This window comes from Zingiber officinale, chromosome 10B (assembly GCF_018446385.1).
Source record: "Zingiber officinale cultivar Zhangliang chromosome 10B, Zo_v1.1, whole genome shotgun sequence".
NCBI lineage: Eukaryota > Viridiplantae > Streptophyta > Magnoliopsida > Zingiberales > Zingiberaceae > Zingiber > Zingiber officinale.
In genome coordinates this window covers 78,679,296-78,705,213 of record NC_056005.1, presented here as the reverse complement: position 1 = coordinate 78,705,213, position 25,918 = coordinate 78,679,296, and the positions used below count along the sequence as shown (strand labels likewise).

The 25,918-nt window shown below is 41.3% G+C and overlaps 1 long non-coding RNA gene across 1 annotated transcript; it reads left to right on the top strand.

The window, feature by feature from the left end:
* The first annotated feature begins 5,204 nt into the window (after window positions 1-5,204).
* LOC122030499 lies at window positions 5,205-6,408 on the top strand. Its single transcript, XR_006125444.1, has 5 exons — window positions 5,205-5,386; window positions 5,470-5,561; window positions 5,661-5,723; window positions 5,845-5,907; window positions 6,342-6,408. It is a non-coding gene; the product is annotated as an uncharacterized LOC122030499 (long non-coding RNA).
* The last annotated feature ends 19,510 nt before the right edge of the window (window positions 6,409-25,918 follow it).

Genomic DNA, 25,918 nt, shown 5'->3' with positions numbered 1-25,918 from the left:
CTTATGGTGAGAGAGAGTCGTGAGTCATATCTAGCGCCGCACACTCGACCACTCATGGGTAGTGGTAGTGGGAACAGTTGCCGCTGTCCTGTCCTGCTCATTAGGCTGCTCAGTGTGTACTCTGTCCGCCTCGATCACTCTTGAGTAGTAGGTCTGGAGGGTTCAGTAGTCAGGGGGCTTATGATGTGAGTAGTCAGGGACCCTGATGTTATGTAGTTAGATAACTACTTAGCGTACCGAACGCCTCAACCGCTTTATAGCGGTTACGCCCTGTTGAGGTTAGTATGGTTTGTCACAGACCCAAGCCTCTCGGCCATACAGGGGTCGTGGTGTCTGGAGAGGTGGCGGGAGTGACCATGGAGCATCCATGCACTTTTGCATATGATGCACGGTGCATCTGGGGGTTATATTGGCATACATGCCTACTAGATACTAGTTGCATGTGTTTGTGGTATGTTGCTTTTGTTTGCGATATGATTGTTGCATTTGGTTGTCATGCTGCATACATGTCATTTATTTTACATGTATATGTAGTCGTATTTATATTGCACAGGTGTCACGGGTATATCTGTTGCAGATCCGGTGAGCTTACTGATCATTGTATTATGTGTCGATTCCAGATTGGGTATGTATATGTCATTATGTAAGTTGTGGTTTGTACAGTTTATATGTCAGGTTATTATGTCAGATATGTTAGGTGCATTGATTATGATAGTATGATCATGTTTCTTTATTCCCTACTGAGACTGTATACTTGTGATCTCCATGTGTATGTATTGTCCATGCACTATCTTTTCTATTACCCGCTGAGTTACCTATACTCACCACCGCATTTGTACATTTATGTTTTCAGGTAGCAGGTAGATGGTTGGTGTGTCGCTTGGAGTATCCTGTCTGCCGGGTCCTACGTCACATCCGAAGACTGTGTTCGTTTTCTATTGTATATTCTTTTCTTATTCGTGGCATTGTATTTGTGTTTAGCCATGTGACTATCTTATTCTTTTGGTGTTGTATTTGTGTTTAAGCCGTGCCGGCATGCATTGTATCTATTTGTCTTGTGTGGGCTTTCCGTTTTCATTTTTTCGCTGTGTTGGTTTTTGTACAGCCGTGTGGGCTGTTTTATATATAACTGCGTGGTTGTGATTGTTTCATTCCAACCGCATGTGGCTGATGTATTTTGCTTGTAGTGATGCTTCATATTGTCACTGGTACAGGGGAGACTGCCGGATTTTTGTCTGGCAGGGACTCCTTTGGGGCGTGACAATTTTTGGTATCAGAGCGAGGTTTACGATACTTGCTATGCGTTTTGGATTTTCGAGATTTATCTGATACCAATTTTTGGTATCAGAGTAGGTACGATGCCTATTATTCGTGTTTTGGATTTCGTGATTCGGTTTTCTTGATGTGACTTTTCGGGTTTTGGGACCAGGCAGCAGCAGGACATCTCCAGGCTATAGGAGGTATGTTTGCATATTGTTATCATACATTTCTGTTGGTGTATGTATTGTTGCCCATATAGTTATGATGTGTGTTAGTGTTCTCTTGTTAGTACTTGCCTATTTGTTTGTAGCATGCATTGCATGTGTTGGGTCAATCACTGATCACGGTTGACCTAATGGGGATCAAGGATTACAGTCTCAGGGATTTGTTATATCATACTACCAGTAGTTTGTGTCAGTTACTACTAGTTGGTTGAGAGTTAGAGTCATGTACCAGTCTCTATTTTTATTAGCTGGGTAGTGGATGATATTGGTATACTCATGTTGACTCAGTTAGTGGAGTATCGGTGTACTCCTGTTATTTTGATTAGTAGAGTATTGATTTACTCCTGTTGGTTAGGTTTGTAGATTACCCTTGTTGACTTGGGTAGTGGTGGATCGATTTTACCTTAGTTGCTTTTGACGAGGATTGATTTACCCTTATTAGATCAGTTAGTTGACGACCGATTTATTTAACAGTTCGATCATTAGGGTATCGTCATACTCTATTTCTAGAGATTCTGATCTTTGGGGTTGCTTGTGCTTGGTTAGATATTTGGGAGATACATTTGAGTACATGACTTGTACCATCGTGGAAAAGACTGAATTAGCCGTATACCATTATCGACTGGGTCAACCTATAGAGGATTGTTGTATCCTATTTCATGGGGACTTTGACCATAGACTGTCTGCACCTAGTTGATTGACTTAGAAGGTACAGTCGGATAGGATATCTCCACTGATGTGGAAAAGTGTAAAGCTACCTGCTTAACACTTATGAGATACATCCATTACTAGGGCGTATGAGTTGGAGAGTACATTTGGATATATGATTTGTACTGACATAAGAGAGTTGAAGTTAGCTGCTTAATCTTTACATGACCGGGTACCACGTGAAGGAAGAAGCAGAGAATGTTTTTGGAGACCAGGTCATCACTTAGTGATTTCCTTGAGGTGTTTTGAGAGAGAGTAGTTCTCTACTTCTTCGTTAGCATGATGGATTATAAGGCGATGATCAGTCGACTCGCCTAACGTTGTTCCATGGGAGATCCTGACTCATGGGACTATTGGATATGATTAGATATCCATGATGTACTTAGTGATATATACCCCGCAATGGTGCAGAGGAATGGTGTTAGTTGAGTAATACCTAGGAGGTCCGACCTAACTAGGTATAATTTCAGATGATGATCTTTGAGGGGTAGAGCGTTGATTGATAGATATTTTGATCAGCTATTTGGTTGTAGCGTTCCTCTATCTTTGTGTTCATTGCTCGATACTGGAGGTTGCTGCACCTCAGGGTGGAGCAATCACAGTATGATGGGGTACAAGACAATGGTTAGACGACTCAGCTAACATTGTCTATATCAGGTGGCGCAAGACCTTGACCACATGATCATTTTACCAGAGCTTGTAGTCTATTTATTATATTAGAGGGTTTGACCTTTTATTGGTATTTGTCGAGGGACATATATAGGATGATTATGAGGGTGGTGGAGATATCTTCTTGATGGGTAGGCTCTTAGTCAGCAGGTTGCGTGACCCTTTGACTTGGGATTGACATTCCTTTACTGTAGATACTTGATTATTAGAAAAGATGAGATGATGAGATTTGATAGACTTTTTTGGATACATTTATTTTGTTGGCAGTAGGTGTTGAAGGTTGGATGATTTCCTTTTACTCTATCTTTGTTTAGGGGACTATCTGGTGTGATTGATTGATGTTGAGGATGATCTTGATTGATGGATATTGGAAGATCAGGTGTGGTTATAGGTTGTCTTTTTATGATTTATTAGTGGATATTTGACTTGATGATCTATGATTTGGTGTTCGATGCTGATAGAGACATGAGGAGTAGCACTTGTGTGATATATATGGATTTAGAAAGAGTGGAGTTTAAGGATGGACCTATCATCTACTTTGGTTTAGATCATTGGGTTGGAATTTGTGGATATTATCGGAGATTGGTTGAGAGTTTCTCTAGCATTGTTTTGTCGTTGACTGGACTATCTAGTAGGGGTATGGAATTTTCTTGGATAGATGCTTACGGGATCTGTTTTGGGAGTTGGACGAAAAGTTGTTAACTGCACCGTCTTAGTTATGCTTTCTAGTGTAGACGGATTTGTACTCTACACAGATGTATCGTATCTGGGAGTGGTGCAATTCTGATATAGCATGAGCGGAGTAGTCTCGTGCTAGTAGTGAGAATTCTCGTGTAATGAGAATGAGATTCTTGATTTTCGTGGAAGATCATGTGTGTTCCCGAGTCACCTCTTATCAGGGAGGAGTTACTGTAGGAAACACATTGATCTGGATTTGCACTACATTCGAGTGACATCTGATGTGTGGAGGCATTAGAGCACTCTTATTGGTGGAACGATATGAAGAAAGATATCGCGGATTTTGTAGCTTGATGTCTATTATGTCAGCAAGTGGAGGCTGAACATCAGTGATTAGTAGGATTGCCTCCGTTGATTTGGATACTAGAGTGGAGTTGGGAGCATGTTATGATGGATTTTGTTGAGGGATTATTCAGGACTTGGAGAGGATATTGTGGTTTGGGTAATCATTGTTAGGCGATGACTTGCTCCCTAGCTATCGATTTGTAAGGCAGATTCTTTTGGATTGAGTAGCAGGATTATACTCTAGAGGGATTTCCGAACTGGATGAGGTATCTCTGAGTATTGTTTTGGATGGAGATCAGCGATTTCACCTCATAGTTTTGACTGTGGTTATAGTAGATTTTGGGTTAGGAGCTTCACTTTAGTATAGATTTTTACCCTCAGACTGATGGATAGCTTGACCGCCTTATACAGATGTTGGAGGATTTGAGGATAGTGGATTTTGGATTTCAGAGGTAGTTGATTTATCCCGCAGTTGGCAAGATTGCAGAGTGGGAGTAGCGGGAGTAGGGTGAGTTCATAGCTCAAAGAGTCGTTGCTATTCATTTGAAGGTGGATTGTCATGTTTGGAGATATGTTTATGATATTAGGGTGGAGTAGTAGATGAGGATGTTGTTTGGTTATTATACTTGGAGTGAGTAGTATATGAGTATGTGATTTGGATGTTACCCTTGGATGAGGATCCCTGAGTTGACGAGTAAATTTGGGGACCAAATTTTTATTAGTGGGGGAGAATGTAAGATATCGAAAGATTTAATAATAAATATTATTGGACGAAAAATCTTGTTGGATTTTTCTAAAATTTTTAGAAATTTTCTGGAAAATTTTCGGAGCTCGTACGGAGGGTTTTGAGGGGATCGATCGGCGGGGGCGGATAAAGCCTATTTGGAAAACCCGATTAAAGTGGGATTTGATTGAGGAGTTAACTTAGGTTTTAATTACCTAGACCTAAGTTTATAATCCCTAATTTCCGAGACATTCTCCTCAAACCCGAGCCTCTCTCCTTTTCTCTCGCGTGCGAAGCCTTCCCCGTTCCCGATCCTCACCGGCGATTCTCCTCCTCCTTCTCTCGGCGTCGCCGGCATAGGGCAGCCACCGGAGCATTGAGGAGGCAGGCTACCGGCTACCGATTCTTCTTCCCCCCATTCCCTTCTTCCCCGATTTCTTCTCTCCCTCGCGCGAGTTCCCTTCTCCCGAGCCCTCTCTCGCGACTTCTTCTCGCTTGATCGCCAGTCGCCACGAGCTCATCGCCGGCAATAATCCCTCCTCCAGCGTGCCTAGGCCGAGTCTCCTCCTCCCTCTCCTTCTCGAGGCATGGGGTCTTCGTCCTCTTTCTTCCTTGCAGCCGATCGACGGGGATCTGGCGGAGCTAGGGCACGACAGGGGGGCGTTGATCCGCATCTTTCTTGGTGGATCGAGCCCCTCTCAGCTTTTCTCTTTGACCTATTCATTGGAGGGGGTTGCGGATCATCTCCAGTTGAGGTGGATCGCGCGGATCGATTGAGGTAAGGCTTCGTTGGAAGATTCTGTGAATTCAAAGTCCTTGCTTAATTGGGTTGTTGGTGATGATTTTCCTGTTCTGGATTAGAGGAAGCAGAGGATCAATGTGCTGTGGAATTGCCCTGTTGCTGGTCATTATAAACTTCCCTTCATGAAGCTGTGAAGGTCTTGGGTGAGAAGGTGAGACTCTGTTGAGTAATTTCGGATAGATTTGAAGTGTTTCAAGAAGAATTTTCATGATGATTTCATCTCTTGTGCGGGCTGCGAAATTCTGGACAGGAATGGAAGGAGTTGTGGTGTGGATGGCATTGGCTATTAACAGGGAAGAACAATCCAATTTGGGTAAGTGGTGCTATGGATTGGTTATATTGCGTATTGGATTAGATTTGGGTATTTGATCTTGATGTAGTCTTGGATTAAGGGAAGGCATAGGAACAACACCTTGATGGATTTCTTATGGCAGATCACTGTTCTCTACAACTTGCAGCTGATAGGGTTTCGGCTGAAGGATTGGAGGTCTATCAAGGTGAGTAATGTCTCTGTTTGTTAGGGTTTTAGCAAACTAGTTACTCTACAACTAGGTTTTGGGTTTGATCTTGGAAGAATTGGAGTAGGAAACAATGGTGTTGCTTGAGGATTAATGGATTTGTTAGATGATATGATTAAATCTAAACTAATCTTGTGGACGAACCATGTCTGTTGGGTTTATAATAGTTGATAGTTGATTCAATGGATTAAATGATTAGAAGTTATGTTTAGAAGATTGAAGGATTTAAGGCGCATTGGATTGATTAATAGATTGTGGAATATGTTGGATCTAAAAGGAGATGAATTAAGAATTACTTGGAGGAATAATCAGAGATCAGATTTAGTGGAGTTTCCTAATTAGGCAGGGATTTTATTTAGCTATTTTAATTCTTGTGAATTTAGCTAAATAAAATATATATATATTGATCGCAGGATTTGTATTTGGGACGAGCGTCTCGACATGGGATTTTCAGATGACGATCGACAAATAAGGCGGGTATTTCTTCCTTGGCCTCTATGTAGATTTTCTTGTACTTAGTGCATGGATATTATTGGATAAATTAGGCTGCTTTATCTTATATCATGATCGGTTACTGTTCTTCCTGCATTATACTTATGCTTGACCCTTGTGATGATCTATTTAATTCATATATAGTCTCCACTCTTGATATCTACTCTGTTGTGATTACACGTGTAGAGTATGTCTGGTAGAGATTATCGGGTTGTTGGTATTACCATGCTGATTGGGTATGTGATGCAGACTGTACCTAGATGGGTATGTGTTATAGGAGTCATCTTGTTGACCGTGCATTTACATGTGGTGTGTCCATACGTATTTGTCATGTATTTTTGGAGGAGTTGGGTTGATTGTATGTTTGGGGTATATACACATGCATGTTGTGTTTTTACTGGAGGATACATGTTGATTGTACTTATATAGTGTGTACACATGTTTGGTGGGATACGTGGAGATATCGCCATGATTATATTTACGTTGTGGAGTACTTATGTGGATTCAGAGGTTGCATGGATGATGACGATGTTTGTATCATGACTATATATATATCATGTTCATCATTCATTGCATGCTGGCGACTGTTGTCTCCCTTATGGTGAGAGAGAGTCGTGAGTCATATCTAGCGCCGCACACTCGACCACTCATGGGTAGTGGTAGTGGGAACAGTTGCCGCTGTCCTGTCCTGCTCATTAGGCTGCTCAATGTGTACTCTGTCCGCCTCGATCACTCTTGAGTAGTAGGTCTGGAGGGTTCAGTAGTCAGGGGGCTTATGATGTGAGTAGTCAGGGACCCTGATGCTATGTAGTTAGATAACTACTTAGTGTACCGAACGCCTCAGCCGCTTTATAGCGGTTACGCCCTGTTGAGGTTAGTATGGTTTGTCACAGACCCAAGCCTCTCGGCCATACAGGGGTCGTGGTGTCTGGAGAGATGGCGGGGGTGACCATGGAGCATGCATGCACTTTTGCATATGATGCACGGTGCATCTGGGGGTTATATTTGCATACATGCCTACTAGATACTAGTTGCTTGTGTTTGTGGTATGTTGCTTTTGTTTGCGATATGATTATTGCATTTGGTTGTCATGCTGCATACATGTCTTTTATTTTACATGTATATGCAGTCGTATTTATATTGCACAGGTGTCATGGGTATATCTGTTGCAGATCCGGTGAGCTTACTGATCATTGTATCATGTGTCGATTCCAGATTGGGTATGTATATGTCATTATGTTAGTTGTGGTTTGTACAGTTTATATGTCAGGTTATTATGTCAGATATGTTAGGTGCATTGATTATGATAGTATGATCATGTTTCTTTATTCCCTACTGAGACTGTATACTTGTGATCTCCATGTGTATGTATTGTCCATGCACTATCTTTTCTATTACCCGCTGAGTTACCTATACTCACCACCGCATTTGTACATTTATGTTTTCAGGTAGCAGGTAGATGGTTGGTGTGTCGCTTGGAGTATCCTGTCTGCCGGGTCCTACGTCACATCCGAAGACTGTGTTCGTTTTCTATTGTATATTCTTTTCTTATTCGTGGCATTATATTTGTGTTTAGCCATGTGACTATCTTATTCTTTTGGTGTTGTATTTGTGTTTAAGCCGTGCCGGCATGCATTTATCTATTTGTCTTGTGTGGGCTTTCCGTTTTCGTTTTTCCGCTGTGTTGGTTTTTGTACAGCCATGTGGGCTGTTTTATATATAACTGCGTGGTTGTGATTGTTTCATTCCAGCCGCATGTGGCTGATGTATTTTGCTTGTAGTGATGCTTCATATTGTCACTGGTACAGGGGAGACTGCCGGTTTTTTGTCTGGCAGGGACTCCTTTGGGGCGTGACATTTCTTATGTACCAGTTGATTCTACCATAATTTATAAATTTTGATTTTTAAAAATTGTTTGAATATGCATGGTCATTTTTTATTTTTTCTATTTGTACTTTTAATTTTTAAGTTTCTATTTTTAAATTATCAAATATATCTAATGGGCATGAATTTGCTAAGTTTAATTTTAACCTTGTATTACCTTTTTCTAGCTGTACTATATTTGTAGATAATATCTTGATAAATTCAAAAGATTGCTTGGGAGATAGTGCATATACCTCACTTATCTTGTGCTATGATGTTTCCCCCTCATCGTAGCTTTCTTCTGAGGATCTTTCTCCTTTATCAATGCTCATTTCTGAGTTGCTTTCATCTTCTCCTTGGTAGTCCGCTAATAGGGCAAGTATAGTGTATTCTTTAACTTCTGACTCTGATGATGACTCATCCCATGTCGCTTTTAAATTTTTGTGCCTTGATTTGGTTGGTTCTTTCTTCTTCTCCTTCATCTTCATCTTTGGGCAATGATCCTTGATATGCCCTTCTTTGTTACAGTTGTAGCATTAGGCCTTTCTTTTGCTCCGAAAGTGGTTTTTCATTTGTGACTTAAATTTATTAGATTTAATAAACTTATTAAATTTTCTTACCAATAATGCTGCTTCATCTTCCTCGATGGTTGTTTCGGAATCTTAATCATCTATTCTTGCCTTCAAGGCAATTGTCTGACTTGGCTTATTTACTTCTGCACATCTAGATTCGTGAAGTTATAAAGTAGAAAATAAGCATTTTAATGTATACTAACATCTAGATCTTTAGAAATATAATAAGATTCGACTATAGAGGACCATTCAGGTGTCCTTGGAAAAGTATTTAATGCATACCTTAGAGAATCTCGGTTTGTTACCTTTTCTCTGAGATCTGTGAGTTTGGTGATCAGCTCCTTCAATTTGGCGTGCAATTATGTTATTGATTCTCCTTCTTTTAGCCTGAGGTTCGTCAGTTGGTTCCGGAGAAGGTCCTATCTAGTAAACTTTGATTTAGACGTTCCTTCATGTAGCTCTAATAACCTTTCCCTAAGTCCCTTTGCTGATTCGTAGGCATCGATTCTGTAGATATCTTGAGGTGGCAGCACACTTAGTAGGTAGAATTCGGCTTGTCAATTCACCACAAAGTCCGCTTGCTCTTTTATGTCTAAAGGTACTCTTCTTTTTATTCATCTTTTTGATCTTTTGGAGCTATAAAACCATATTTAATTATTAATAGAACTTCAAAATCAGTTTTAAAAAAATACTTCTATACATTTTTTTCATAACGCGAATTCTCCCTTGAACTTTGGTGGGTAGATGCTTAGTCTGGCCATCGTCTCGGTACTTCAGTCAGCGGTTAGTCCTTCTGAGGCGATCTGGCTCTGACACCACTTATTGGTACAGCGGAGGTCAGCAAGAGGGGGTGACTTGCCTATAAAATAAAATTAACCCCTTATTGTACTTTGAATTTGATTAGTAGCACAATTAAAATAGCAATAATAAAACTGAACTAAACAACTTAAAAGAAAGATTAAGAGGCCAGAGTTTTACTTAGTTATAATCTAGGTGGATGTTAATCTAAGACAGTGAAAGATACTAGAAGATCTCCTTTGTTTCAGGTGGAAAAGCCTCTTACAATCGTTGAAAAAGCTCAAGAGAATACTATGAAAGTGTTATAAGAGTTGTAGTTCAAGTTGTTGAATATTTCCTAGGTCCAGGAGTTTTTTATAGCCCCTAAAAAATGATATCCGCAGCTTGAAGACCCCTTCAAAGTGGTCCAAGGTGCCTTCCATCGGATAGATTCTATCTCCCAAGGATAAAACTTTATCCTCGTTAACGATCACTGGAAGACGCCTTGCATGGACTAGAAGGTATCTTCATACTGTTCATCAAAGACATCTTCCAAGCCATGGAAGGCGCCTTCCTTTGTGTGGGTGATGCTCCGACCAATTGGAGTTGAGCTCACCTGAATCCAACTCTGACTTTCTCCTTGAGTAGCCTTCCTACCCAACCTCTTGTCCCTTGAACTGTCACACGCGTTCTTCTCGTCTGCTGGTGTACTCTTCCGCAGCACCTCGTCCTTCAGATGCACTGAGCTCGTCGACTCATTTCTCATTTCATCCTTCTCGTTAGCTACATCTTCAACTAGGCTTCTTATGTTCCTAAGCTCCTGCACACTTATACACAATGATCTGTTGGTGCAGAGAGCGCCAGACGATCGAATCTAAGTTTTGATTATGACAAAGGGTCCAAAGTTAAGGTTGCTTATTGTTTAACCAGGTTGAATGAGCTTGCAGAAAAGTTCTAAGTGTGCTTAGGCAAATTCTATCCTGACTGCTAGGAGCACGCCGATTGGTCTGACGATGTCACGGTCTAGGCGCTTGGAAGGGATCCAACCGCTCACTCCTATAAAAGAAGCCTTCTACCAGAGTTTCAGGATATATCTTCTCTTTGCGATTGCTCTCGTGCGCGCTGCTTTCAAGACGCTCCTGCTACGTTGCGGAGCTTCTCCGATAACCAACGATTTAGTCTTTATTTTTTTATTGTTGGTAATTTCATTTTACAAGTTCTTGTAATTAATCTGTAATCCTTTTACGAACTACTAGTGATTGCCTAACGAAAGTACTCTCACATGTGGGCCTTGGAGTAGGAGTTGACGAAAGCTCTGAACCAAGTAAAATTGGTTTTGTTAGCATTGTGCTTATTATTTCTGCTGCGTACTCGATTTGATTTTTGAATTCTCGACAATCACTATTCACCCCCCTAGCGAACTCTACGATCTAACAAGTGGTATCAGAGCAGGTACTGTTGGGATCCTTTGGATGGCTAGAGAGGGGGGGAGTGAATAGCCTCCACCAAAATCTTAATCTTTTCACAAAAATTCTAAGCGAGTTTGTTAGCGCAGCGGAAAATAAGCAAACAAAAAGAAATTATACGAGAAAAGAACCAAGCACCACTAACACAAGATATACGAGGTTCGGGGATAACTTGCCCCTACTCCTTGGCGTGTCCGTAAGGTGGACGAGCCCTTGATCTTCGGTAGATCACACCCCAGATGACACCGGCTAATGAAGCTCTCCTTCTCGGTGGAGAAACCTCTCCACAAAGTCTTCGAACAGATTTAAAATGAAGCACACAAGACTTACAGATCACAGTGGCTCAAAGAAAATCGAAGTAAGCTCACAGCCACGAAGATGATGAAGACAGAGTCCAAGAACACAGCAAGCTCTCAACCGAAACACACACAGCTTTTCACTTGCTTCACGTTCTCTACTTCTTTCCAGCATACACTGCTTCTTATGTCTCTACATTCGATCAGCCTGCACCGGATCGCTGCCAACCTGCACCGAATCCCTGCTGCAAGCTACGGCGTTGCCAATCGCTTCTCTTCCTCTTCTGTTTCTCTGAGCTCACACCAATAGAACCACGGTCTTCACTGGTGCCTCTGAGCTCGAACCAATCACCAGGAGTTAAGCCAATCGCCACCTGATCACTGCCAGAAACACAGCCAATCGCAACCTGTAGCCGTTGCTGCTTCAAATGCATTTGACGCAGAGAAAGCAGTGGAAAGATCCTTTGTCTCATTCCTTTGATGAGGCTTAATTTGAAACTAAGCACTGGTATGGTACCTGCAACCTGTATCTCCAAAAGACTCACAGCAGAAGGTTAAACAGAGATGGGCAAAAAGAAGTGCGAATCAGAAAATATCAGAGAAAGCGCATGCACAATGAACTTAACTGTGGATCGGTCAGCAGACCGATCACAGACCCTTGGACCGATCAGACAACAGCCTGATCGGTCTGAGGCTGGTCTGATTGGTCGTGGCGACCGATCAGATTGGATGTGGATCGGTCCATAGACCGATCCAACGCCCTTTTTCTTCTGCGACATTTTCTCCTGATCGGTCTACAGACCTATCAGATTGCACTCAGTGTGCTACTGAGTGTTTCCTGATCGGTCACCAGACCGATCAGAAAATTTAGTCTCACTAGATCGGTCTGCGGACCGATCAGTCATCCAAAGTATCACTGGATCGGTCTGTTGACCGATCCAACGCCTATGTGATACTAGGATTGGTCTGAGAACGAGCTACCGAGCCCTCTCTGACCTAATCCGGTCCAGAGAACGAGCTCCCGAGCCCTCTCTGACCTAGTCCGGAGAACGAGCTGCCGAGCCCTCTCCGACTTCGTCTGGTCCAGAGAACGAGCTACCGAGCCCTCTCTGACCTAGTCCGGAGAACGAGCTACCGAGCCCTCTCCGACTTAGTCCGGAGAACGAGCTACCGAGCCCTCTCCGACTTCGTCCGGTCCAGAGAATGAGCTACCGAGCCCTCTCCGACTTCGCGTGCCAAGTTTCCAACTTGGACTTTTCCCTTCCACATGATCAACCTTGATCAATAATCAATCCGAGTTCAATTAACATCTGATACAAACTTAAATCAGTGTCAACATCAAAACAACAGCCAGGTCAGACTGTATCAACAATCTCCCCCTTTTTGTTGTTTGACAACACGATTTAAGTTTAGATCAGAAATGTTCTTATTTTCATAATTTTAGGGGAATCAAGATCCTCCCCCTAAGATGAAATACACCACGATGTAAGGAAGTCAATAACGGGAATCAAGATCCTCCCCGTTATCTTCTCCCCTAAAATCAAACCTTCATACATCTCTAAACTTAGATATCCTCTCCCCCTTTGGCAAACACCGAAAAGGTGCGAATGGGGTGATAAGACTCAAAAGACTCCCCCTTAACCCATACTGTCTTTTTCTTAATGCACCTAGAATTCCCTCTAAGTGTATTATGAGACAGTAATAAAGAAATAAGAGGCAGTCAAGACAAAGCATATGAACAGCATATCAATAGCCAATAGGAAATGACACATAAAGAAAAACAGGAAAATGAGCAGCATAAATAGATGAAATAAGCAAATATCCAGGTCATACAAAAATATCCAACAAAATAGCATCCAAAACACAGACAGTCAAAGTGACAAATAGAATGTATCAATCAATGTCCTCAACACGAGGAACATCATCATCATCTGCGGGAGGCACGTAACCCTGAGGCGGTATGCTGGAGCTCGAAGGTGGATGGCCTGAGAAATGCTGCGAAGGTGGGTAGTTGGTAATTAACATATAACTACATCACGTTCCATCAAATTATATTTGATATATAATATATTATTGATATTAGTCATTAATTTGATCTCGAATCAAAAATCCTCTCGCTATATCTATCTATATATATATCGATCTCATCAGCAACTGGAGGAGGAGCAGCAACCTGTCGAGGAAGTGCCCGTGGTAACTCTCCCAGACCTCTCCCATCCTTCCATCGAACAGTCCCATTCTGTCCCAAGATACCGGACTTGGAAAATGCCCGTTTCCCAAGTCTACAATCTTGTCTAACCATCTTCACTATCCTACCCTTAGACACATCTATCAGAAGGGTCTCGAGCCAATCTGTAATTATATGCCCATAAGGCATATAAATAGTGGAGCTGCTAGGCTGAGTATATGAGATGATCGAAGAATAGATGCTCGACATGATATCAAAATCGAGACGCCGACGCAAACCATAAAGCATCAGGCAGTGGTATGGTCGGATCTCTGCTAGAGGTTTGGATGTGATTGGAAGAAGACAGTTTGTGACTATCTTAAAAAGAATATAGTCAGGAGGAGATAGTCTCAGAGCCGCAAAAGTAGGAAACTCGACATCCAACTCATCCAGTCCATTCGGTCTAGGGTGTCCAAAGAAATACTCATAGATAGTGTCAGGTGATACATCAAGTGGAGGAGGTAATGGGTCTGGTAAATCAGGATAAATGGGAAAAGGATCTCCTGAACACATTCGGCAACCTAGATACCCAAAGAATTCTAGTAGCTCATCGTGCCGATCGAAGCGGCTCTCCAGCTCCGCAATCTGCCATCGCAGGTCAGGGTCAGCCTCATCAGCAACTGGAGGAGGAGCAGCAACCTGTTGAGGAAGTGCCCGTGGTAACTCTCCCAGACCTCTCCCATCCTTCCATCGAACAGTCCCATTCTGTCCCAAGATACCGGACTTGGAAAATGCCCGTTTCCCAAGTCTGCAATCCTGTCTGACCATCTTCACTATCCTACCCTTAGACACATCTATCAGAAGGGTCTCGAGCCAATCTGTAATTATATACCCATAAGGCATATAAATAGTGGAGCTGCTAGGCTGAGTATATGAGATGATCGAAGAATAGATGCTCGACATGATATCAAAATCGAGACGCCGACGCAAACCATAAAGCATCAGGCAGTGGCATGGTCGGATCTCTGCTAGAGGTTTGGATGTGATTGGAAGAAGACAGTTTGTGACTATCTTAAAAAGAATATAGTCAGGAGGAGATAGTCTCAGAGCCGCAAAAGTAGGAAACTCGACATCCAACTCATCCAGTCCATTCGGTCTAGGGTGTCCAAAGAAATACTCATAGATAGTGTCAGGTGATACATCAAGTGGAGGAGGTAATGGGTCTAGTAAATCAGGATAAATGGGAAAAGGATCTCCTGAACACAATCGGCAACCTAGATACCCAAAGAATTCTACGACGGAGAAATCGATAGTTCTCTTAGCGACTCTGGTTCTATAAGCACCATCACTGGTCTGATGAAGATTGTTGTAGAATTCAGATACTAGGTCATAGTTGATGTCCCTTTCTAGGTAGACTAACGAGTCAAGTTTATAATATGCCAGGGTTTCGGATACAGAGGGACAAAACTCATCCATGTACTTTCGATCCACAGATCGACATGGGAGTAGCTTGAATGTCCTCTGTTGAAACGTTTGTTCAAACTGGCGGTTCGGGAATCTCGAAGAAAAGGAAGGTTGAGGTCGAGAGGGTGCCTGGGACTTGGATTTCTCAGCAGATGACTTAGAAGTACCCTCACCGGCTGATTTCTTCCTAAATAGGCCAAAAATGGGACATGATCGGGACAAGTGAGAGTGCACGGGAGCCCCAAACAATCAAGAACCGAGACAAGAGACAATATACAGAGATTCAGTGAGAAATGAAATCAAAATGCCAACAATGAACAGATTTCGGGAAGGAAAAAGGAGTTACCTGGGTGCCATTTGTAGCTTTCGGAGAAGGTGGAGAGAAGAATCGGAACTGAGGAGAGTGCTGAGGAGAATGTCGGCTAGGGTTCTTTGGCGTGAAATGAGAGGAGAAAGGGTTGGGGGAAGTTAAAGAGGGTGATCAGAGCATAAGATCGGACGGCTGTCCGATCAGGAGAAATCCTGACCGATCAGGGAACGTCATGATCGGTCAGGGAATGTCCTGATCGGTCGTGGAGACCGATCAGGGAGCTTCCTGATCAGTCCCTGGACCGATCAGATGTGGATCAGTAAGGTCGATGCCTGCCAGTGTCTCCTGATCGATCCCTGGATCGATCAGTGAACCTTCTATGGTCAGGGAATGTCCTGATCGGTCGTGGAGACCGATCAGGTATCGAACAGAGAGGTCAAATGGGTCTGGAACTCTCCTGATCGGTCGTGGAGACCGATCAGGCAACCTCCTGATCGGTCGGTAGACCGGTCAGTGTCTGATAATACTGAAATTCTGATTTCAGTAACTGAAATTTTGAGTCGTTGTCTATCGAGAATTCTGAAAAGTTCAGAACTCAAGAATTCAGAATCTCCCAAATTCATAACCTAGAACCTAAGAATCATTACCCACAAATATATTCAAAAAAAAATGAGCTCTTATGGGCTGAGCTTGTTTAGAGCCCGAAAGTTTCAGACTTTAAAACCAAAAACTCAGACATTTGGAATCTTAGGGTTCCAATCTCAGAAAACCTTATAAAACTATTACCTATAGTGAACCAAGGTATTAATTAAGACTTAGGATTGCTATGATCAGTTTCAAATTTGTTAAAATATATCCAAGTTGCTATTATTTCCTTTAACAACCTATCTTATTATCAATCAAAGTCATGAAATGAATCAAACAACAATATCAATCAACACATCAACCATCAACCATAATTAGATAATTTCTAGGCAAAAGTCCAACCAAGATTCCTTGGTTGGAATATATGAGTAAGATCTAGGAACCAAATACACATGAATTATGTAATGGTCTTCCCCATACTCAATTTATGTCTCTTCAACCTAATTATTAAAGGGATGCATGATACATTTTGAATAATTTGGTTGATCCTAGCATCTCACCCCATTTCTATCAAACAAAAATATTTTGTTAAACCTTATAGTTTGTGTGAGATGTTCCCAAGTTGCCCAAATTAATTTCCCAATTTCTCTTGTCATTTTAATGGTCCTTATTGATCATGATGTGGTCAAAATGACTTATTGAGCCAAACACATTCCCAATTCCCTCCTTAAATGACTAAATTCATTTTCCGGAAGGGGTTTGGTGAAGATATCGGCTAGGTTTGACTTTGACTCAACATATGTGAGTGCAATGTCTCCCCTAGCTACGTGATCTCTAATGAAGTGATGGCGCACTTCAATGTGTTTGGTCCTAGAATGATGGACTGGATTTTTCGTTAGGTTTATTGTGCTAATGTTGTCACACAACACTTGCACTCCCTTATACGAAAGTCCATAATCTTCTAGAGTGTGAATCATCCACAACAATTGTGATACACTCTCTCCCATGACAATGTATTCAGCCTCGGTCGTGGAGAGAGCAACACAATGTTGCTTCCGACTTGACCAACTAACCAATGATGATCCTAAGAATTGGCAACCCCCACTAGTGCTTTTCCGATCCAATTTGTACCCAGCATAATCGGAGTCAGTATAACCTATCAAGTCAAAAGACTCAGTACGAGGGTACCAAAGACCTACTCTAATTGTGCCTTTAAGGTATCTCAGAATTCTCTTAACTGCAATTAAATGAGATTCCTTGGCACAGACTTGATATCTAGCGCACATGCCCACAGCAAAGAGTATGTCCGGTCGACTAGCTGTGAGATATAGAAGACTACCGATCATGCTTCTATAACGCGTTAGATCAACTGATTTTCCACTCTCATCATTGTCCAGACGAGTGTTTGTTGCCATTGGAGTGGACACTTCCTTAGAGTCACTCATGTTGAATTTCTTGAGCATCTCTTGAGTGTATTTCGTCTGATGGACATAAATGTCATCTCGAGTTTGTTTGATTTCAAGTCCAAGGAAGAAAGTCAATTCTCCCACCAGACTCATCTCAAACTCACTCTCCATGTGAGTGATAAATTCATTCAAATAGTCCTTGTTATTTGAGCCACAAATTATGTCATCAACATACACTTGGGCTACAAAAATATTTTCACCATCTCTACGCAGAAATAGTGTTGGATCTATTTGACCTCTCACAAAACCCTTTTCTAGTAGGTAAGTTGACAACCTTTCGTACCAAGCTCGAGGTGCTTGTTTAAGCCCATAAAAAGCTTTCTTGAGCTTGTACACGTGGTTTGGAGCTTCGGTATTCACAAACCCTGGTGGTTGTTCAACATAGACCTCTTCTTTGATGAATCCGTTTAAGAAGGCCGATTTAACGTCCATTTGATAGAGCTTGAAACCTCTATGTGCAGCAAAAGCTAGCATTAAACGAATGGACTCTAATCGTGCCACGGGAGCATAAGTCTCATCATAATCGAGGTCTTCGACTTGACTATAGCCCTTGGCTACAAGTCTCGCCTTGTTCCTTACGACTTCTCCCTTTTGGTTTAACTTATTTTTGAAGACCCATTTAGTTCCAATAATGGTGGTCTTCTTAGGTCTAGGAACTAAGTCCCACACTTGGCTCCTTTCAAATTGACCTAACTCATCTTGCATAGCTATGATCCAGTCAGGATCGTGCAATGCCTCATCAACTATTTTTGGTTCAATTTCTGAGATCAAGGCGACCTCATTAGACTCATTTCTAAAGAATGATCTAGTCCTAACCCCTTGTTGGATGTCTCCCACAATCTGGTCTTGGGGATGACTAGAGGCTATCCTAGATTGCCTTGGTGTTGGCGGTGCCTCATGAATGGTCTCACTAGGCACAGGCAGAGACTCAGTATCAGGCAAATGATCAGCCTGAGCCCTTTGTTGCCTTTGCTCATCGTCATCAGAGTCAACCTCGACTCTTTCTTCATTTTGATCATTCAAACTTAGATTTCTAAGTTCAAGTTGAATTTCTCCTACATCCCTTGATTGATCATTCGATTTAGGGATTTCTTCAAATGCTACATCTGAGGACTCTTCAATCAATTTAGTCCTATTGTTGTAGACTCGATAGGCTTTGCTGAAGAGAGAGTACCCGACCAGTATCCCTTCATCAGCCTTAGCCGTGAACTTTCCAAGATGATCCTTGGTGTTCAAGATAAACACCTTACAACCAAACACCCTAAGATGTTTAATTGTAGGGGGTTTCCCAAACCAAAGTTCATGAGGAGTTTTTCCTAAAAACCTATGTATCAGGACTCGGTTTTGCACATAGCAAGCTGTATTCACAGCTTTAGCCCACAAGTAGCTCGGTAGTGAGTACTCATTGAGCATGCTTCGTGCAGCCTCTTGCAAAGCTCGGTTCTTTCTCTCCACAACCCCATTTTGTTGTGGGGTCCTTGGAGTAGAGAATTCATGCCTATATCCTTTTTCTTGACAAAACTCTAAAAATCTATGGTTTTGAAATTCTCCACCATGATCACTTCTAATTGTTTTAATTGTTATTGATTTTTCATTTTCAGTTCTTCTACAAAAAGAAATAAAGATATCTATGGTTTGATCCTTATTTTTCAAAAAGAAAGTCCATGTATATCTAGTAAAATCATCAATAATCACTAAGCAATATCTACTACCATTCAAAGAAATGATACTACTACAATCAAACAAGTCCATATGCAGTAAATCTAAAACAGTAGAGGTACTTACAGCGCTTTTACCTTTATGAGTTGCTTTTGTTTGCTTACCCTTCTGACATGCATCACATAGTTTTGTCTTTTGGTACTTGATGCTTGGTAAGCCTCGCACTAATCCTTTGTTGGCCAGCTTTCTAATATTCTTCATGTTCACATGAGCCAACCTCCTATGCCAAAGCCATGATTCTTCTTCTTTTGACATGAAACACTTAGCAGAGGCATTAGTAGCACTTTTAAAAGAAATTTGATAAATGTTATCTACTCTTGTGCCTACTAGTACCGTGTCAAGTGTGTCAATGTGTTTGACCAGACATTAACTTGAATGAAACTCAATTGTGTAACCCGTATCACACAATTGACTGACACTTAGGAGATTAAAAGTCATCCCCTTGACTAGAAGGACATTCTTGATTTGGAGGCATTCGGATATATGAATGTCTCCAACTCCTATAACCTTAAGACTATCATTGTTACCAAATGACACATTACCTCTATTTTTGTTTTGAAGGGTAGTAAAAAGTGACTTGTCCCCGGTCATGTGCTTGGAGCATCCACTATCAACAAACCAAGTTGATAGACGCTCCCCCTTGATCAATGCCTACAAGACACGAAAGATAGATGTTTTAGGTACCCAAATCTTGGGACCTAATGCATCTACAATGAAAGACTTAGGCACCCATGCCTTGGTTACACCCTTCCTAGTCTCATGAACCCTAGAAGCATGTGATCTATGAAAATGGGTTCTAGACACTAGAGAAATAAAACTTGACTCCTTGGGTTGATACCCTAACCTAGCCTTATTGTAGACCGCCCTTTGGGCATTTAGAATCATGTCTAATGTCTTGGAGCTAGTTGAGAATTTCTCAAGCATTTTCTTGAGTTTCTCAACTTCACTCTTCAAGGCTTTGTTTTTATCTTCAAGGAGCTCTAGATGTAGGTCATCAACCTCATCTTCCCTAAGAGCTCTCAAGTTCTCTACTTCATCTTTTAAAGATTTAATTTCAGTTTTTGATTTTTTTAAGCAAGGTAGACAAATGTGTAATAGTCTTATAGCATTTTTCTAAGTGAGAAGAGGTTACCTCTTCATCATCCGAAGATGATGAAGCCGCGGCTGAAGTGCTTGCGTCCCCATCACTCCCAGAATCGGATTCCTCCCTTGCCATGAGTGCTAGTTGCCTTGTGCTCTTCTCCTTCTTCTCTTCCTCCGATGAGCTCAAGGAGGATTCATCCCATGTGGCTTTGAGGGCTTTCTTTTTCTTGGCCCTTTCCTTCTTCTTCTTTAGCTTTGGACACTCGCTCCGATAGTGTCCTTTCTTGCTACACTCATAGCAAGTAACGTTAGACTTATCAATATTTTGATCTACAGTTTTACCTTTGTATCTCCTGCTTCTTCTCATGATCCTCCTCACAAAATTTGCCATCTCGCTTGATGATGATCCACCTTCATCATCGGACTCGGAGGAGGATGAAGATGAAGGAATCTCTTTCTCCTTCTTTTCTTTCTTTCTTCTCCCATCCTTGCTCTTTTCTCCTGCAACCAAAGCTATACCTTTCTCCTTTTGACCTTTGTTAGCAAGTTCATGAAGTTCCATTTCACAAAAGAATTCATCTAACTTTACAATTGAAAGATCCTTAGAGACCTTGTAGGCATCTACCATAGATGACCACAAGGCACTCCTCGGAAAGGCTTTTAGAGCGTACCTTACAAGATCTCGATTCTCCACGCGTTCATCCACGGAATGGAGACCATTGATGATCTCTTTGAATCTTCCATGTATCTCACTTACTGTCTCATTTTCCCTCATGGTGAGGTTTTGGAGTTGGTTTAGGAACAAGTCTCTCTTGGCGATCCGAGAGTCCCGAGTTCCTTCTTGGAGCTCGATGAGCTTGTTCCATAGATCTTTTGCGCTCATGAAAGGACCTACCTTGACAAGTTGGTCCTTGGCTATTCCACATTGGAAAGTGACCACTGCCTTGGCATCGGCTTGTCCTTTGCGGGTTTGCTCGGTGGACCACCTCGAGGAGTCGAGTTCCTTACCTTCTTCGTCCTTTGGAGGCGTAAATCCTTCCTTTACAGAAAACCGCATGGAGATATCAGTTTTGAGATAATACTCCATGCGACTCTTCCAATATTGAAAATCTGCTCCATCGAAGAAGGGTGGTCTGTTGGTGCTGAATCCTTCCTTCATGGCCATCTTCTTGCTCCTTAGGATGTTAGTCCAGATGAAGAGCACCAGGCTCTGATACCACTTGTTGGGATCCTTTGGATGACTAGAGAGGGGGGGAGTGAATAGCCTCCACCAAAATCTTAATCTTTTCACAAAAATTCTAAGCGAGTTTGTTAGCGCAGCGGAAAATAAGCAAACAAAAAGAAATTATACGAGAAAAGAACCAAGCACCACTAACACAAGATATACGAGGTTCGGGGATAACTTGCCCCTACTCCTCGGCGTGTCCGTAAGGTGGACGAGCCCTTGATCTTCGGTAGATCACACCCCGGATGACACCAGCTAATGAAGCTCTCCTTCTCGGTGGAGAAACCTCTCCACAAAGTCTTCGAACAGATTTAAAATGAAGCACACAAGACTTACAGATCACAGTGGCTCAAAGAAAATCGAAGTAAGCTCACAGCCACGAAGATGATGAAGACAGAGTCCAAGAACACAGCAAGCTCTCAACCAAAACACACACAGCTTTTCACTTGCTTCACGTTCTCTACTTCTTTCCAGCATACACGGCTTCTTATGTCTCTGCATTCGATCAGCCTGCACCGGATCGCTGCCAACCTGCACCGAATCCCTACTGCAAGCTACGGCATCACCAATCGCTTCTCTTCCTCTTCTGATTCTCTGAGCTCACACCAATAGAACCACGGTCTTCACTGGTGCCTCTGAGCTCGAACCAATCACCAGGAGTTAAGCCAATCGCCGCCTGATCACTGCCAGAAACACAGCCAATCGCAACCTGTAGCCGTTGCTGCTTCAAATGCATTTGATGCAGAGAAAGCAGTGGAAAGATCCTTTGTCTCATTCCTTTGATGAGGCTTAATTTGAAACTAAGCACTGGTATGGTACCTGCAACCTGTATCTCCAAAAGACTCACAGCAGAAGGTTAAACAGAGATGGGCAAAAAGAAGTACGAATCAGAAAATATTAGAGAAAGCACATGCACAATGAACTTAACTGTGGATTGGTCAGCAGACCGATCATAGACCCTTGGACCGATCAGACAACAGCCTGATCGGTCTGAGGCTGGTCTAATTGGTCGTGGCGACCGATCAGATTGGATGTGGATCGGTCCATAGACCGATCCAACGCCCTTTTTCTTCTGTGACATTTTCTCCTGATCGGTCTTCAGACCTATCAAATTGCACTCAGTGTGCTACTGAGTGTTTCCTGATCGGTCACCAGACCGATCAGAAAATTTAGTCTCACTAGATCGGTCTGCGGACCGATCAGTCATCCAAAGTATCACTGGATCGGTCTGTTGACCGATCCAACGCCTATGTGATACTAGGATTGGTCCGAGAACGAGCTACCGAGCCCTCTCTGACCTAATCCAGTCCAGAGAACGAGCTCCCGAGCCCTCTCTAACTTCGTCTGGTCCAGAGAACGAGCTATCGAGCCCTCTCTGACCTAGTCCGGAGAACGAGCTACCGAGCCCTCTCTGACTTCGTCCAATCCAGAGAACGAGCTACCGAGCCCTCTCTGACCTGGTCCGGAGAACGAGCTACCGAGCCCTCTCCGACCTAGTCCGGAGAACGAGCTACCGAGCCCTCTCCGACTTCGCGTGTCAAGTTTCCAACTTGGACTTTTCCCTTCCACATGATCAACCTTGATCAGTAATCAATCCGAGTTCAATTAACATCTGATACAAACTTAAATCAGTGTCAACATCAAAACAACAGTCAGGTCAGACTGTATCAACAGGTACAACTCTGATTTGGTGCAACCATCAATCAAACAAAGGTGGTGAAACCTTTATTTTATTTTCTTTCAGTTTTCAATTTTTTCGATATATTCCAAATTGGTACAATTACCTCTTTGGAAGTTTTTTTAGCGTAGCAAACCAATCTGAATTGGTGCAACACCAATTTAGTCTTAATATTTTTCTTTTTTTCCACACTACTAATCCAAGACCAAGTCTTAGGACCTATTTTGTATCTTTTTCCTTGTGTGCAGAACCTATGACCCACATCAAGGGATTCAGTATCGTCCATCCTCCCCTGTTCAGCGATGATGATTTCTCATACTGGAAGAAGTGAATGGAGGTCTATCTAAAGACCGAATACGACCAGTGGTTCAGTGTCACCAAAGGCTACAAAGTTCTAGTTGACAATGCCAAAATTCCACTGGACTCGGAACAGTGGAACCCAGAGATGAAAAGGAAAGCACAGACGGACTTTAAAACCCTCAACACACTACAGTGTGGGCTGACAAAGGAGGAACTAAATTGTGTCGGCCCACACGAAAATGTAAAAGAACTGTCGGGCAAGCTCATCGAATTGCAAGAGGGAACGATCAACGCTAAGGTAACCAAACGATATCTCTTCCTAAATATATTATTTAACATTAAGATGCAGGAAGGAGAATCTGTGAGTCAACTCCACGCAAGGATCAAAGACATCTTCAACGGGCTTCATACCATTGACCACTAAATAGAGAATCGCGATTTAATAAGCTATGCCTTGAACGCGTTTCCACGAAATGCATTGTGAGCATTCATTGTGGATGCCTACAAAATTTTGAAGAATCTTTCAAAATTAAAATTGGACGAATTATTTTATGAACTTGAGCTACACGAACAAACTAACGCCAGAACCAAGAAAGGTGTTGCCCTTTTTACAGGTTCCTCCAAGGAAAAGTCAAGAACCAACCCTGAATTTGAAGGCCAGTCAGACCAAGACTCGGAAGACAAAGAACACCTGGTGGGCTTGGTAAGAAAAATATTCACCAAGAGAAAGAATAACTTCAGCGGAAAAGACCTGCAGAAGATCAACTCCACCACTGAACCAAGGAATGTTACATGCTTCAGATGCAACAAGAAGGGTCACTACAAGAATGAGTGCCCAAAATTGAAGAACGACAAGTCAAAGACAACCAAGAAGAAGACACTCAAAGCAACGTGGGACGAATCGTCTTCAGAGGAATCGAAAGATGAAGAGTAGAGGCACCAAAGCCACCTCATGCTGATGGCCCGCCAATCAGAATTGGAAGATGGGTCTGAACCCAAATTGAGCCACGAGTCCACACTCGTTTCCGAAGGTTCCGAGGAGCTATATTTTAGTTTAAACAAAAAAAGTTTTTTAAAGTTATTGCATGCCTAAATAGAAAATTAACTGCAACTAAAAATCAAAATAAAATTCTCCTTGAGGAAAACCAACACCTCAAGGAACAAATTACACAATCTAATCCAAATCAAGTTGTAAAACTTGAGGAGGAAAATTCAACACTAAAAGTTGAAATCAACAAATTTAAAGGGCTATTAGAAAATTTTATAACCAGATCTAAAAATTTGGGCTTAATTTTAAAAAGTCAAAAATGTGTATATAACAAATCTGGTCTTAGATATAAGTCTAGTTCAACAAATAAATCATTTTTATCATCGTAACCCAAAACAAAAACCAAATTAAAGATTGGGTTCCAAAAGCGTGCTTAACCACGCAAGTAGGAATCAATCAATACTATATACCTAAAGATACAATATATTATGTAAAATCAAATAATCTAAATCAAATGCCAAAATATAAACCTAAATCAACTAAACTAAAATCAAACCATAAAAATAACCATAAAACCAACTTAAACCAAGATTATAATCAAGTATATTATAATTATAAAAGTAATCGACATAAACCCAAAACCAAAACCTAAATCAGATCATTAATTCATGGGGAGGCCCCAGAATAGTTGACACCTCCAAAAATAATCTACCTGACAGGGTAATTAGGACTAGCTTAAAAAGGGACAAAGTTTAACTTGACCTACGGTACTGGTGAAGTTTTGGATGATAGTAGGTTAGGGAAGCTCTGTCTATACATGTCTAGGAAGATATGACTTCAACCTGGTGCATTGGCTGAGTGGAAAGCTACCCTTTACAGATCCTAACTAGTTAGACTAAGATTTTGTACTAAGTTCAGTGGATAGGACTATTTGGAAAACCTCAAATGAATGTTTACTCTAATGATGTCCAGGTGGCTCACCATAACCCAAAAGTTTATCCAAAGAATGTCTATTTGTTGAGTCTAAAGCTAAACCTGAATCTGACACAAAGTTAAACTAAACCCTAAAATTGAACTTAACTCATCTCATAAAATTATAGGGTCCCCTTATTGAAAACATAGATCGGGTGAGATGACTAAAGACGTTAAAATAAAATAAAATAAAATAAAAATAAAAATAAAAATAAAAATAAAAATAAAAATAAAAAATTAAATCAAATTAAAATAATTTGAATCAAATTTAAAATTGAATTGAATATTCAATTTCAATTTATTTTAAAAATCATTTTAAAACTTTATTTTAACTTAAAAATAATTTTAAAATTTTAATTTAACTTAAAAAATATTTTAAAATTTTATTTTAACTTAAAAATTACTTTATTTTAAAAATTTATTTTAACTTAAAAATCATTTTAAAAATTATTTTATCTTAAAAATCATTTTAAAAATTATTTTAACTTAAAAATAATTTTAAAAATTAGTTTAACTTAAAAATCATTTTTAGAAAATTTATTTTAACTTCAAAATTATTTTTAAAAT